The 16421-nt window shown below is 38.2% G+C and overlaps 1 protein-coding gene across 1 annotated transcript in view; it reads right to left on the bottom strand.

Annotated features, from left to right (window-relative positions):
* The window catches only part of si:ch211-186j3.6 (neural-cadherin), a 416158-nt gene that overhangs the window by 261618 nt on the left and 138119 nt on the right, over positions 1-16421 (bottom strand). The gene's annotated exons all lie outside the window — the stretch shown is intronic.

The raw sequence follows: 16421 nt of genomic DNA, 5'->3' as shown, positions 1-16421 counted from the left end.
GTGCTCATGTAAACTATTCCACATTGGTTTGTTGTCATTGGTATGTTTTACTTTGTGAAGCACTTTGGTATTTTCTTTTTGTGCTCTGCTGTCATCAGCTTCAGCTGAGTTTCAATGTGATATAGAAATAAGCTCCAATTGCTTACTTATCAAATTTCATGGATACACACCAAAGAGATAATGCTCCACTACCATGGCAATTTTTTTTATAACATATTTTAAGACTGATCCTTCTTGACACTTAATCAACCTGACTTCAACAAATACCTACCTTTAAGGCTTTCATGCAGCTGCCACCGCATGAAAATCTATGTGAGTCTCTATGGAGGGGGAGGGAAGAGGGGGGATGGATCACTGAGAAGAAACTAAAGCTCAGCAATCATACAAAAATAAAATGTCTTTTGCAATCACACTGGTGCTACCACAACTCTAATTTTGGCCAAATCAAGTCTGCCATCAATTAAAAACTGCCTCAGACACATAATAAAACTCTAATTAATTTTTAACCTTTTTGTTTGACTTTTTATTTTAGTTTGTTTCCATTGTGTTGAGCTGGGGACCAGAAATATACGTGTCCCTTAGGCTGATGCCTGATGTCAGTTTTGAAAATGAATTAGAAAATCTAATTATTGAGCTCATTTAATTTATCCAGATAAGACATAAATGGGGAATGGAGGAAACAGGGGGGATAATGGTGTCTGCATGTGTGCATATATCTGTTGATCCATCCAACTGCTGCTCACTGTGTGTTTATCTGGTGGAATGCCTACTGCCTGATTTCCCTATTAATTAGTACTTACAATGGTATGAACTGCCACTCTATGATCATTCATGTATATAAAAGTGTAGATGGAAGAAGATGGCCTTAATTCTGTCACTTCATTTTGGATATATGTTGAGAGATTTAGCAGTGACTATAGCAAAATACCTTCCACTCAGAACCTTCAGTTCTTCAGTGGTGGATGAGGGGCTGATAGTGAGTTGCAATAATAACTGTAGAAGATATGGGGTCAGCCCAAAGGCCACTGTCGCCTTTGGGCTTGCTCTGGGGGTCAGACATATGGGTTCTGTAAAGTGTCTTGAGACAATTTGACCGTGATTGGCGCTACATAAATAAAACTGAATTGGATTGAATTGAATGTGATGGTGGCAAGGTGAGCTTGCACTGGCCAGATATCTGTGGCACTCAACTTTTACCATCTGTTTATCCTGACAACAATAGTTTGGTGGAATTCCCCGTTGATAGCATTTCATGACCACAGTCTTTTGCCAAAAAGTGAATAGACTAAAAGAAAAGAGAGAGAGAGAAAAGAAGACACCCTGTCTGTGTCAAGCAAGAACACATCATCTAGCAATTAGACCAGATCTGACATCTCTAATTAACTTGACCCATCCCCAACCAAAGTCCTTAAGTTGTTAAGTACTAATAAGTACAATAAAATTAACTGGCGAAAAACTCAGTCTCCTGGCCAGGACTATAAACATGGGTACATCATAGAGCTCCGGACTGATAGCAAACAGGAAGATGAAGCAGAGGACTGAATCCTTGGGACCGAAAGCTATGCCACAGCTCAAGAACCAAGGACTATGAAGTTGAAAAAAGCAGATAGCAGCAAATTAATTTATAACAGCAGCATGTTAACATACACAACCACGACAACAGAGAAGGAGGAGTGAGGTGAGGTGGGACTGATACGACGGAGGTACCAGAGCTGGTAGGGGAGAGGCAAGCTTGAGAGGATGAAGGTAGACATTTGGTTTGAAGGGAAATTTGGGTTGGAGGAGGAGGGTGGGAGGAGATGGTCGACCTGAAAAGTCCAGTCTCAGTGTTTGCAGTAGGAGGAATGTACACAACGATGGCAATGATCACAGTGAACTCCGTGGCAAATAGTATGGCCTCAGACTAACTGCTAACAGTTCAATGCCCCTGCTACAGCTCTGTTCTTTGATGGTATCGTGTGCAGGGTTACACCATGTATCATTCAGAAGCAGAGCAAGACCTCCACCTCTCTTCTTACCGCACGCTGTAGTGTCTTGGTCCTTTACCTGTGTAACAGTTCTTTCCCAATGCATGGAATCCTCAAATAGCTTTTTTTTTTTTCAAGAGGTTGGGATTGTGCCATGGACCTAGACTGCTATACACATACTATATAAATATCCATCTATTATCTATACACCTCTTAATCCTCTGTCGGGTCATGGAGGGCTGGAGCCTATCTCAGGCAGCTTAGACTGGTCACCCGTCCAGAGCGTTCCCTGCTTTCATCCTATCATAAGGGCACACAGAGACAGACAACCAACTACACTCACATTCACACCAACAGGCAGTTTAGAATCACCATTTGACCTCAGCATCTGTTTGGACCATGGAAGGAAGCCGATGAAAACCCACACTGCACATGGAGAACATACAAAGTCCACACAGAAAGATCCCAGGCAGAGGCCGGGACACGAACCAGAGATCTTATAGCTGTGAGACAACGGTGCTTATTAATATAAATATACCTACTACAATGTCTCATGACCATGTCTCATTTAATATTAACCTGTATTCTTGGAAAGTCTTCAAAAACTGTCAAGACAAAGACAGTATTGTCACTTCTAAAAGAAACGGATGTCCCATTGCTTCCCTTCAATAAACTCACTGTGAGAAAGGGCAACGTCAAACGACAAAAGAATTGTGGTTAGAAAGGTTTTTGCTATATATTATTTTTTCATAGGAATGTGTCCATTGTAGTCAGTAAAAATACCAAATCTTGCACTGAGATCTTTTAGCAACATTAAGGATAGTCAAGGCCACTGTGATTGTAAGAAGAGTGTTCCAAATAGGACTGTTTCATTTATGAAACTCTAAAATTCTCTGGTCTATTATTTTGTCTTGAAGGCCTTTAAGGAGTTTGCTCAGTTGGCACTTAAAATTTTCTTCGTGGGAGGAGATTTCAACTGCCATCTTTCTCGATAAATGTCTACCTGGCATCTGTGCTCCTTCAAAGCACACTAAGGTGCTCAGTCAAAACACAGAGTCAGTGTGATGGAGCTCTTTTCATACATCAGAATAGCCAGAGTTTGCTTTTTTCTTTGCTCCCATAAAAGTTACAAAACTGATTTACTAATTTTATTTTTACTTTTCTTCATCCATATAGGTAGGTACATCTGACACTGTCCTAAGAAACAGTGCCCATAAAAGTGTTAACCCCCTGAAGGTGATTAAGACTTCAGTTTGTTTCATGATGGGGTGGTTGTGATAATGTGCAGTGTCTGGTATATGCCAAAAACTGCGTTTAGTCTGACTGGTCTATGTTGGTCTCATTAGACCAGAGAACCTTCTACCAGGCGACTTCAGAGTCTCTCACATGCGTTCTGGACATGCAATCTAGATATAATATGAGCTTTTTTTAACAGTGTCTTTCTCTTTGCCAAACTATTGTGAAAATTTGATCAGTGAACATGGGCAACACTTTTTGTATGAACAGTCCCTCGCATATCAGCAACTGTAGCTTGTAACTTTATCAGAGGAGTCATAAGTGTCTTGGTGGCCACCCTCACTAGCGTTTTACTCTTTTTTTACCCAGTTTTTTTGTGAATGGTCTGCTCGAGGCAAATTTTGGCATGTGCCATATTGCTTCAATTTCCTAAAATCCAAGGAATATTAAGTGATTTGGAAATTCTCTTGTAATTCTCTTACTTTCAACAACTTTTTCGCAAAGCTGCTTCAAGTATTTCATCCTCATGGTATACTTATAGCCAGGTGTTCTAATTCGCAAGTGACTGGACCTTACAGATACGGATGTTTTTATACTACAACTACGACACATTCACTGCACTCAGATGAATTTCATTTAATGTAATTGTGTGATTTACAGCGCATATTGTCTGCAGTTTTATTGCATTAGCCAAGTCACTAAAGGTTGTGAATATTTTTGGATTTTGAATCCCGTTCCAATCGCCCAGCAAGACCAAAAGCTTATACTTTAAAAAAGCCAATAGCTCTACCTAATGATGACAAAAAAATGTTTTCCAAAACATTAGCAATGTATTCAACGTTACATTTCATTATCAGGCCAGTTGTATTACTGGTCAAAATTTCTGTGATAATGTGAGAAGGCTCCTAAATATCGTTCTGCTATATCAGGGCTGCTGGGACCTATCCATGTTATTATTGTTTTGAATGCATTGGAAATACTTGGCACGGGCAATAACTTTGTCAATGAGGTCATGGTTCTTTATCATACTCTTTATTTACAATAGATTGGATGAGATGAGGCAACCTTTCCCTAAACAGTGGAAATACACAAGGTAAATCTCTTAGCCTTTCCAGTTTTCCAATTGCTCTCATTAAAATGAACATCCTTCCCAGACTACTCTACCAACTGCAAATGATCCCTATGTTGTTATCTAATAAGGTTATCAAAGTCCTTGAAGGCTGACTGAGTTCCTTTATCTAGTGCAAATGGAAACCTTGACTGAAGATGGCAAAAGTCCAAATGGCTGACTCTGATGGGTAGCTTAGATGTACAAAATGTGAGACTATCAGCTGGCAGCACACCTCTGGGTGATAGCAGATTGGTTCAAATATGACCCAACTTAAATGGCTCAGCATTGAGTCCTCTCAGTCTAGTTGCCCTATGTGGAATTTCCTTTGTGTGAATAACTGAGTCTGTCCAGGACCTTTGTACTATGTGACTGTAAGCACAGTCAGAGCCTGGAGATCCATCTGAATGACAGAGGCCTTTGCTCAGTTGACATCCCATCTTAGTCTTATTCTGGATGGCCAAGTTTTTCTACCAGGCTGTTAGGACGGGACTTTAAAGCATTGCATGGCCAGAAGCAGATTGATTCAATGGACAGGCTTCACTACACTTCCAACAGCTGCTGCAGCAACATGGTATACAGAAAGGTGATTTTTTTATTAATTTATTTAAGATATTGCAAAATCAGACATTTTATTACTACAGATTTTACTTTTCCAAAATTTAGCTCTGCCTCACATGAAAAAAAAAACAAAAAAACAAAAAACCTCATCTTGTGTCCAAGAGATATTTTTATCTCTCTTACAAAGACCTTAATTGCGAATCATTTCAAACTTCTGAAGCTATGAAGCAAGCCTAGAAGAGAGACTTAGGCATGACCAGACATGTGGATACATGATATGGAAATATCTAGCTGCAACTGATTCAAGTCTACTCACTTCAAATTGTACATCATATGCTTTCCAATGCAAGTGGGATTATGCTTATTGCAAATGTTAAACTGCAACATCCAAAATAGATATACAGTTTAAGATAAACTGTAATAGACATGGCTGCAAGTACTGAAACTGCAGTGCTTGTGAAAAGCAAAAAATAAAAAATAAAAGAAGAAAAGATGTAATATATGACAAGTACTTTTTTTTTCTTGTCTAACAATTGCTTACAGGCCATCATTTACTTTTATTTCACCATGCTCACCTGCACAAACAATGCACACAGGTATATTCACTATGGGACTACACAGCTGTCAAACAGTGCGGCGGTGTTGTCTGTCTCTTAGAAACAAATGTAACTGCCCTGTGTGAGGCTTGTAAGCTGAAGAACACCATTGCAACCATGGGGCATGGTGGTGGCAGCATCATTTTGTGCTGGTGCTTTACTGCAAGAGCAACTTCACAAAATAAATAGCATCATAGGAAAAGGAAATAATGTGGAGTTATTAAAGCAATATCTAAAAACATCAACCAGTAATTTAAATACAAGAGAGTGAGAAAAGGCTAATAGAATTACCCATTAGTATCCAGGTGACATATTGGATCTAAACCATTCAGAAACAGAACCGGATTTCAAAAACAGCATTGCAGGACTGTGCTACACAATTTCTACTATATATGGTCAAGATTCAAGATTCATCCAAAAACAATGTGATTCTAATCAGCCTGATGGTGGCGCAAGAGTTAACAGTTAAAGTGAAAATTTTGAAAGGTTGTTTCCCCGACAGTGTCATGCTTCTTGACTATGACTCACATTTAAAACTCAATATACTCTACAAAAAGCCTCCTGGACTGAAAAAGCCACCATGATGGAGTTTTTATAAATTTGCATCATCTGAAACACAATAACGTGACATTTATATTTTGTGTTTTGACTCTATCAATACCAAATTTTTTGGTATACAGCCTTGTAGGACTGAGCTTACACATCTCTACTTACCAAAAATGAGCATTATCAGTCCTAAAACATGGCCACAATCAATCAAAAATCTTTGCAAAGGTCAGAGCTTAGCAGGAAATTGCCCATAACTCAGGCTGACTGAGAGGAAGCCTTATTAAACTCAGCTGAGACATCCTTCTGTACACAAACACCATGTATTTATCATCCAGTAGGATAGGGAAATAGCAGCACTTTTAGTGTCTTATTAATGCATGTGTGAGCATGGCCTACTAAATATTTGTTCAGATATGAAATTTCACTTTACAAGTTTTGGCTGTGAACACTGATTTCACTTTGATATTTAGACTTTACCAATAAATCAAGTGAAAAGGAGCCTGATGATCAGATAAGCTTAAGGACTGTTCTTCTCTAGTTTCCTAGTTTTCTAATTGACCTGAAACGTTTGAACGGTAGTGCATACACACTTGGACAAAATTGTTGGTACCCCTCAGTTAAAGAAGGAAAAACCCACAATTCTCACTGAAATCACTTGAAACTCACAAAAGTAACAATAAATAAAAATTTATTGAAAATTAAATAATCAAAATCAGCCATCACTTTTGAATTGTTGATTAACATAATTATTTAAAAAAACAAACTAATGAAATAGGGCTGGACAAAAATGATGGTACCCATAACTTAATATTTTGTTGCACAACCTTTTGAGGCAATCACTGCAATTAAACGATTTCTGTATTTGTCAATGAGCGTTCTGCAGCTGTCAACAGGTATTTTGGCCCACTCCTCATGAGCAAACAGCTCCAGTTGTCTCAGGTTTGATGGGTGTCTTCTCCAAATGGCATGTTTCAGCTCCTTCCACATATGTTCAATGGGATTCAGATCTGGGCTCATAGAAGGCCACTTTAGAATAGTCCAACGCTTTTCTCTCAGCCATTCTTGGGTGTTTTTGGCTGTGTGTTTTGGATCGTTGTCCTGTTGGAAGACCCATGACCTGCGACTGAGACCAAGCTTTCTGACACTAGGCAGCACATTTCTCTCCAGAATGCCTTGATAGTCTTCAGATTTCATCGTACCTTGCATACTTTCAAGACACCCTGTGCCAGATGCAGCAAAGCAGCCCCAAAACATTACTGAGCCTCCTCCATGTTTCACCGTAGGGACAGTGTTCTTTTCTTTGTATGCTTGGTTTTTGAGTCTATGAACATAGAGTTGATGTGCCTTACCAAAAAGCTCCAGTTTGGTCTCATCTGTCCAAAGGACATTCTCCCAGAAGCTTTGTGGCTTGTCAACATGCATTTTTGCAAATTCCAGTCTGGCTTTTTTATGAGTTTTTTTCAGCAGTGGTGTCCTCCTTGGTCGTCTCCCATGAAGTCCACTTTGGCTCAAACAACGACGAATGGTGCGATCTGACACTGATGTACCTTGGCCTTGGAGGTCACCTTTAATTTCTTTGGAGGTTGCTCTGGGCTCTTTGGATACAATTCGAACGATCCGTCTCTTCAATTTGTCATCAATTTTCCTCTTGCGGCCACGTCCAGGGAGGTTGGCTACTGTCCCGTGGGTCTTGAACTTCTGAATAATATGAGCCACTGTTGTCACAGGAACTTCAAGCTGTTTAGAGATGGTCTTATAGCCTTTACCTTTAAGATGTTTGTCTATAATTTTTTTTCGGATGTCCTGGGACAATTCTCTCCTTCGCTTTCTGTTGTCCATGTTCAGTGTGGTACACACCTTTTCACCAAACAGCAGGGTGACTACTTGTCTCCCTTTAAATAGGCAGACTGACTGATTATGAGTTTGGAAACACCTGTGATGTCAATTAAATGACACACCTGAGTTAATCATGTCACTCTGGTCAAATAGTTTTCAATCTTTTATAGAGGTACCATCATTTTTGTCCAGGCCTGTTTCATTAGTTTGTTTTTTTAAATAATTATGTTAATCAACAATTCAAAAGTAATGGCTGTTTTTGATTATTTAATTTTCAATAAATTTTATTTATTGTTACTTTTGTGAGTTTCAAGTGATTTCAGTGAGAATTGTGGGTTTTTCCTTCTTTAACTGAGGGGTACCAACAATTTTGTCCACGTGTATATGTAAATTTACAATTTCAATATTTTTCACAGCTCAGTGTTGCATCAGGCATGTGTTTGGGTTCATGCTCAACTGCTACAGTGCTAGTCTTTGCAGAAATACTAAAGAATGGTTAAGAGCTGAAGAGCAACCTTGGTTTGTGGTGGCTTAGGTTGGACTGTTGCGCTTAATTTCTGTTGAATGGGGCTTCTTCCTCTGATCAGATTCAGAAAATTTTATTTGTCCCCCGGGGGAAATTAGAAAGGCACACAGAGCAGGCAGTGTAACCATAGCATGAGAAATTAAGTAGAATAAGAAATTAAAGATAATCAACAAAAATAAAACAAATGGGCATAAATATATAGACAAATGTAGAACAAGCAATATAATAAGAATTAAAAATAGAATGAAAAGAGATAAAGACAAAACACACAACTCAGAAGCATACTAGTGAAAACATGGATGATCAGCAGTGATACAAGAGTGATAATTTGCAGCCAAAGGAGAATTGCACTTTGGTTTCTGAAACCAGGGTCAGCCAAATGTTAAATGTGTAAACAGGTAATGGAAATACTTCATCAACTAGTGTCTACATAACCAAATATAAAAGAAATGTTGCAAAACTAGACTGCCAGTAATATTAGGAATAGTGGTGGTTTAGAGCTAGAGCTTTGGGCTATTGATCAGAAGGTCAGGAATTTAAGCTCCACCGCAGTTAAGCGGTCATTGTTGGCCTCTTAACTCTTTCTGCTCTAGGAGCACTTCAGGGTGGCTGACCTGCACTCTGATCACAGACCTATTCTGAAAACGAATAATGATATGGAAAGCACATAGCTTGGCTCTGAAGATTTGGCTGTCTAAGTCTGTGTTTGAGACTGTTGTCAGTAAACTGCAGTACTGCATTTTAAAATGACCATGGATGAGAAACAAACACAGCTCAGGTCGACAAAGCCCATAATAGGCTCCTCTAAGATTTGTGTTTTATTAAAAATTTTAGAGTATCTATTGCATCTCAGAACAACTATGTCTCAGTGCTGAACTAAGCAGGAACACTTCATTGCTGGACACCTGCTGTGAATGTCTCTTTTGAAGTCTACATGAACTTAATTGCATGGGACCACTATTCTTGCTCTGTGTAGATTGTATCATTTATCTTACCAACTCAATACAGAGAATTAAAAAAAAAAACTGAATGAGAAGAAACACATTTGCAAAAGAGAAATCTAATTTGGAAGAAGAAGTCTCCCAGAACAATAACAGGTGATGCCTGAACAAAAGTAATAAAGAGATGGCACCAGACAGAGGCATCGGTAAGTCATTACAAAGAAAAGAAAAATAAATTTGAGTCAGAAAAAAAACAAACTAAAACAAAAATCATGAATACGAGACAAACTGGAATAGTTTCAGTGATTTTCCTCATTAGAGTAACTTCCAATTAAAGAATAACATCAGTCAGTGCACACTCACTTGTGGCATCTCCTTTACTAACTCCCATGTCCTTTGATATTTATTTGGTCACCAACTGTAACACCACATGTAGGAGACTAAACCCTTGCCTTTGACAGTCAATTCCCAATCAGAATTATAGCACAGTAACTATGCACAGCAGGCCTGTCAAGCTTTAGACTGCTCAAAATATGACAGACAAAAATGGACATGGAGTTACATGTATATGCGATACCCAGCATACAAGAGTTGTTTTATACTTCTATTTTCATTTTTCACATTTTTTTTGAAAATACAAGAGGAAAAGCTATCCTGCTGTATTCTGCAGTTCAAGCACATTGCTGTTCTTCAATTTCAATGTCTCCTGTATGGATTCATAACTGGTGAGAAGGCCTATTTGTCCTGGACATTTAGCTTCACATTCGGTGTGTTTCGCATCACGACAAGTGGTCATAATGCCTGTTTGTAGCCACTATATTCTCTTTTGTGGATATTAAAAATATAATTTTCTAAATATGATGAAACCAAAGATACAGTAGGTGGGTCTTCATTTTTCCAGCTGCACATTTATCGGGTGATGAGGTGAATGTCCTTGGTATTGACCTGTGAGACTGAAGGTTCTGCAGAAAGTTCTTTTTGTTCTATGTCTTTATTCCATGTCCAAATAGCTCTAAGACCAGTTGATCCCAAAATTAAAAAATGAGAACAAACAAGACTTAGAGGATAGATGTCGGAGGCACCTTGCATAAATAAAGAAATCTGAGAAAACCATTCATTTTGATATGGTTTATTCATACAAACAAGGATAGCTATAGAGATTGCCACCTGTCGAGATCTTAACCCTCCTGTTATCCTCAAATATTACGAACACATTTTACCCTTGGAGTTAATCTGACACCAGGGATATTTGCCTCCAGAAAATATTTTCCATAAAATTATTGACCAAGCACTTTATTTCTTGAATACATAAATAACCTCTTGATAATGAAACAGCCAGTTGACCTGTATTCTAGTCCCACCATCAGGCCAAACTTAAATTAGAATTAATGTATTTTGAAAAGTTTTCAAACAAATCTTCTCAAATTTACTGATAACATTAATGACCACATGACGAACCCTATTGGTTTTGGTGATGATATGACCTTTCCTGTAGTGCCACCATCAGGTCATACTTTCAGTTTTAGAGTCAGTGTATCTTGAATGACATGGAACAAAATTTGGAATGCCTTCAGAGACATGGTGGCTGGAAATATTGCCTTTCCAGTGTCAGTGTTCCAAAGACTTGCTGATGCTTCACCTTTTGATTTGTAAACTCTTGCCAAAATGTGCAAGCCAATGTATGCTTCCAAGTCAACTACATGTAAGTCTTTCCAACCCACCTCTTACACACGCTTCCCCTCTAAAGTTGTCATCCCAAGTACAATATATTCAATCGATGGTGTAGTGAAGAGCTCTAAGGATGACTTGATCTGGTGGGGCCTGGAATCATTTTGATATATTAGCGGCACTTAGTCTACCCTGCTGTTGAAGCGGGGTAAGGAACCATATTGGTTTCCCATTTTATGAAGGGGAGATGTCTGCTGACGGTTGAGAGACAACAGGTGAGTCAACGGTCATCAGATGAGAATGCTTCAAAATCAGGGTCCACGCCAACACAATCCTCTGTCTCAGAAACATTCTGATTTTCATATTAATCTACAACACTGGATTGCTCATAAGGCTGTTTTTCATGCAAAATGTTTCTTTTAATATCCTATTTTTTGTTTGTATCACAGCCTTTGTCTGAAGACTTTTATGTTACGGATTATGGAGGCCCATGGTGCGGGGGGGTGGAGGGGTGTCATCATGACAATTTTATGCTTAATCGATTGTCCCCATCAAATTAGGAAATGTAGTGAAATATGAAGCAAACAAAGTAAACTATCATTTTTTGAATGATAAACATTGAATGGGGTCAAATTGGGCTCAAGGATAATAGGAGGGTTTAAAATGCTCTGATTTGTTAAAATCAGGAAAGTCACTTGGAGTTCTTTCAAAGCAGCTACAGATTCCAAAATCAACTGTGCAAACAACTGTAAGTATGAAGCGCATGCGACAGTTGTGTCACTGATACAATCAGGAAGAAAACACAACCCACTACCCGCTGCTGAGACGCTGGTCAGAATAACCAAGAGTCCACCAAGAATCACCGAAAAGCAAGTCTGCAACAAATTAGAAGCTGCTGTAACACAAGTGTTGACATATACAGTCAAGTTTGTTCAACATCTTTCACAGCCCCTTAAGGGTCGACTGGTGTTGGCGGCTGATCACACGGACAAAGAAAGTGCCTCCTGGATGAAAGCTATGTGGTCAGATGTAGTCAGAAAAAAATGTAGTTATTTGGCCACAATGACCAGGAATATGTTTAGAGGACAGAAGGTGAGGCATTTAACCCCATAAACACCAAACCTTGTTCACAACTGAATATATATAAGTGGTTTTGGCATGTGGTTGATAATGAATATTCTTGGAATACCCAAAAACCTAGTGTTTCCACAACCATTGAGTTCTCTGAATTACTGCTAATTTCCAGCAATGACACCCTTATAAATGTCATCTTTATATATTTTTTTAAACTTTGCCTGACAATGATAGTAAACACAGCTTGTATCCTGCAAAATACACCTGAATCACTTCTATCAGTTGCTCTGCTCTGCTACCTTAAAACATGAATAATATTATTTTATACAAAAGAAAAATAAAAAGAATTATTTTTTAGCGCTGTGGCTGTTTGGGGTGCCATGTTTCTTGCTGTGCTATAATCGCAATATCCCAAGCTGAAAAAAATGTATTAGTAGATTTCAGGAAGAAAAGGGTGAGTTGATAGTGGCAGCAGATGGGAAAAAGTGGGAATCAGTGAGCAATGTGTTCTAACATGCAAATGAGAGCAAACTGAAGACCTGAAAACCACGGCCATAAAAGACCCCTTTTGCAAATAAACACAAAAACATGCAGATTATTAGCCGTTCATAAAATGAGGAGGACATCAATTGTGTTCATTAAAGTGTTTTCTTTTTAGCAACTGTGATGATAATAAGTCAGGTTGCTGGTTCATGCAATTGAAATCGATCTTGCAGCTATGGGTCAGCACAGTCCTGTTCTAAACAGTGGTTCAATTAAATGTTTGTGCTGCCTACAAGATATCACATCTTTATAAGTCAAAGAAGCCTAGCTGATGCTGTCATGTAGAGTTCTGTTGTGCAATTGGTAAGTATGCATATATTCATAGTGTGCTTTCTTTTGTATGTGTTGTATGGTTTTCACTATAATCTGAGACATTATCACAGTGTTTAGCTCACTGAAATCCTAGCATGCACATAATGCTGCAATGATGAAATGGATTTTTATTTTATTATCATATTCAACCATTTGTTTTTCAGGACAAAATATATAGCATATACTGTTATTAATTAGTGTGTCCAGCAACAATTTTCTACCGCTGTCACTCGCTCAAGTCTACCGGAGAGCATACCTCTGAAAGTTTACATTAATTTAAAGGTTCATTGATGCAATTCAAGTTATCTTTGAAATCACTGGGGTCACACACACACGTACAGACACACATACAATAACGGTGCAGATACCCACTCAGGGTGGTTTCCGTGGCAACAGGCAGGTAATGGTAGGTACAATAACAGGGTTCTTGTGGTGAAGTGACAGGACATAAATGAAAGGTGGCCAATGTGTCACTCACCAGGAAGTGAGAGTCATGCAGTGAAGAGGAATATATGAGTTAGAGTGTGTAACTCTTAGAAAGAAGAAAAAAAAAGTAATAAATGTCTTTTCTATCTCCTTGTTTTTATTTTTGCACTGATAGTCAAAAACAAAAATCATCACCTTGGACAATTTTCAAAAGATCAAAATAGCAGTATAACAGCATAATTTTTAGACTTAAAGTCCACAGATGCCCTGCACTGGCAAAACACACAACCGCACACATGGACACTCATTATCGCACGTTTGCAACTCCAAGAATCGATACAAATAGGCCATATTTTCTAGCTGGATAATGATATATTTAATGACCTCTCTCTTTTCTTCGCTCTCTTTTTCCTCTCTCACATGCACTGACTCAATTCACAGGCACAATCTTTGTCACAAAGAAACAGGTTAACACAGCATACATCAATGAATTTTGTCTTTATAAATGTTACCTGCTGGAACCGTATTTGTCTCATCAAAGGCATCGCAGATATGTTCGCTCATTTCTGCCCTCATGTGTGTATCTCTGCATGGATGACTCTTGTATGTGTGCTTGAATGATACATCATAGATTTTCAAGTACTGTTTTGTGGACCACTGCAGTAGAGGGATAGAAGAACTACTGACTGATTATTCTGCTGTCGCTGACAGTAAATCAATACATGGCAACACACACACACAAACATGCACACACACACTAATCCTCCTCCCTCGATAAACAACATAAACACATGCATATCAGATGCACAATGCATGAATGCACTTTATAACGACATCACTCTGTCCATACCAACACACTCCTTTGCTGGGACCTTCTCATTTACTGAAGACACACACACACACACACACACACACACACACACACACACACAGGCATGAGCTCAGGCTCAGGGCCTCCTGAGGGTGCCGGTGGGCATGGCTGATTGACCCTGCCTCACCAATCTTCCCAGCTCTCTGCCAGAAAATCAACCAATTAAAAGATGCAGGCACCACAGCAGCAAAGGGGGGAGGCGAGAGGGGAGGGTGTTGACGGCAGCTGCGATGCAGAATTGGGAAGCAGCTGTGAGGCACTAACCTGACAGGGCAGGACAGTCAAACTCTCTCTCTCTCAAGTTTGAAGTGAAGCAGTGTTGTTTGCCTGTATTTAATGTGTTTGTGTACTTTATATGCCTCACTTAGACACTGGCACACAAAGATGGAAATGCCACTGACTGATTCTCTGAGATCTTGTGACGTAAACACATAAGCTTTTTTAAGAATACTAAATAGACATTTTACACTGAATTGTATTCAACTTTATATGAAATTTTCCATTTAAAATCACTACAGACTGACGTAAGCAACCAAGGAACATAATGAAGACACCTAAACACCGTAGAAGAATTACTGTCAGAGGAATATGTTGAAATCTACACTGTAAAAAGTGTTTGTAAATTTTACGGTGAAGAACTGTCAAACCATGATGGTAAAAATCTGTAAACTTGAAAACATTTCTATACTGTTTATATAACACTGAATTACGATGAAAGTTAATCAGGAGAAAACTATATTTTTAATTTTTCCCCTGAAAAAATACATTTCCTTACTGTTGCATAGTTATTTCATGAAAAAAATGTCGTAATATGTATACCGTCAATACTGTAATTTTTGCAGTAAATGTACGTACTGGTAACAGAAACATGCCATAATATTTATATCAAGTAACATGCCGATTTTTGCACTGACTTCTTGTAAAAAATACAGTTTGTACCTGTCAAATTCACGTAGTTTTGTGTTAATAACGTACATATAGTTTAATATTTATGACAGCTAAAACTGCAATTGTTATTAAATATAACAACAAATAAATGATATTCGCCACTAAAAATACACATATTAAATGTTAAATACACCAGCTGTTGTGGTGATAATGGAAAAATGCTGTCATATTTATAAGCGGTCACACAAATTTTATTTTGCTATTTTCATGTAAATGTTCAAGTAAAACAAAAACATTTTAAAAAGGTTAATACTTTTTTTTTTTACAGTAAAATATGTAATGAAGCACATTTTTTTAAAAGAAAATCAAGAAAATGTTTTACTGTCATTTTACCACAGCATTCTGGCAACCACAGCTGCCAGAATTTTGCTTTTATTTTATTTTATGATTTTTTACAGTGTAGCTGGTCTGATCATCAGTCAGGTGGAAAGGCAGTCAGCAAAGGCCTGAGTCTAAAGGTCTTAATTCTATTTAAGCTTTTATCTATTGTGACTGCATGTGGCATTTTGTGTAAATACAGAGAAAAAAAGAAATAGAACACAGTGATATAATCAAAAGGAGAGCAAGCATGACAACGAGAAAGAACACAACAACTTTAACAGTTTATTTCAGTTCCCCAAAGTTGTACTAGAACTGCATCTGATAAATCAGTTCATTATAATTCAGTTAAGTGGTCCATTTTCATTTAATCAGTTAAATAATGGCTCAGTCTACAAAATGTCAGATAAAGACCATGTGCAGTTTCCAGGAGGTAATGATGGGGTTCAGAGAAATGACTTGTTTCATCTGACAACTGCTCAAAACCCCAAACTGTCCACTTTACAGTTATTTAAAAACAGGGAAAATAAGCAAATCTTCACATTTGAAAGGATTGAATCTGAGAGTGTATCGGACTTTTTCTTGATAAATCACAAATTCCTTGATAGCAGAATCAAGGAACACCACCTGTTGCACCACCAGTTAAAGGTTAAAAACTTAAAAAGCCAAGAAACCTGCTTATTTCCTCACACTACATCACAAAAACCAGCTGTATATAGCAGTTCATGTGAGTGTCAACATGTGAATGGTATTTATGCATCCAAAATGTCTGCTTACTAACAAAATTGGATCACCCTGACACTCGGAACAACTTAACCTAGAGACACTGAAGCAGAATGTTTGCCCATAGCAACACAAATAAAGGTACATGGTGATACTGCTGCTTCATATCTGCATATCACCAGAAAAACTGTCAGCCTCTCCTGTTTCACTGTCAGTGG

The sequence above is a fragment of the Acanthochromis polyacanthus genome, chromosome 2 (genome assembly GCF_021347895.1).
Source record: "Acanthochromis polyacanthus isolate Apoly-LR-REF ecotype Palm Island chromosome 2, KAUST_Apoly_ChrSc, whole genome shotgun sequence".
Classification (NCBI taxonomy): domain Eukaryota; kingdom Metazoa; phylum Chordata; class Actinopteri; family Pomacentridae; genus Acanthochromis; species Acanthochromis polyacanthus.
Note: the sequence above shows the minus strand (reverse complement) of the source record. Positions and strands in the feature narration are given on the sequence as shown.